The sequence below is a fragment of the Pongo abelii genome, chromosome 23, assembly GCF_028885655.2.
Source record: "Pongo abelii isolate AG06213 chromosome 23, NHGRI_mPonAbe1-v2.0_pri, whole genome shotgun sequence".
Taxonomy (NCBI): domain Eukaryota; kingdom Metazoa; phylum Chordata; class Mammalia; order Primates; family Hominidae; genus Pongo; species Pongo abelii.
In genome coordinates this window covers 43,013,847-43,014,076 of record NC_085929.1, presented here as the reverse complement: position 1 = coordinate 43,014,076, position 230 = coordinate 43,013,847, and positions in this window count along the sequence as shown.

Sequence of the window (230 nt, the reverse complement as noted above, 5' to 3'; positions counted from 1 at the left end):
TAGTCTTTCCCTCATCGTCTGCCTGCATTAACGATTTACAGTCATTTCTTCAAAGATTCCTGGCAGACTGGGGATGAGATTCAGCAATTTCTATGTGGAATTCAGAATCTAGGTGTCCTCATTTGTTATAAGAAGTCCATTTCCACAAGCGTGAGTGCCTGCTGGCTGTGTGAAGAGCCAACTGTTGGTTTTGGAGAGTTCACTGTGAGGAACTGGAGTGCAGAGCACTA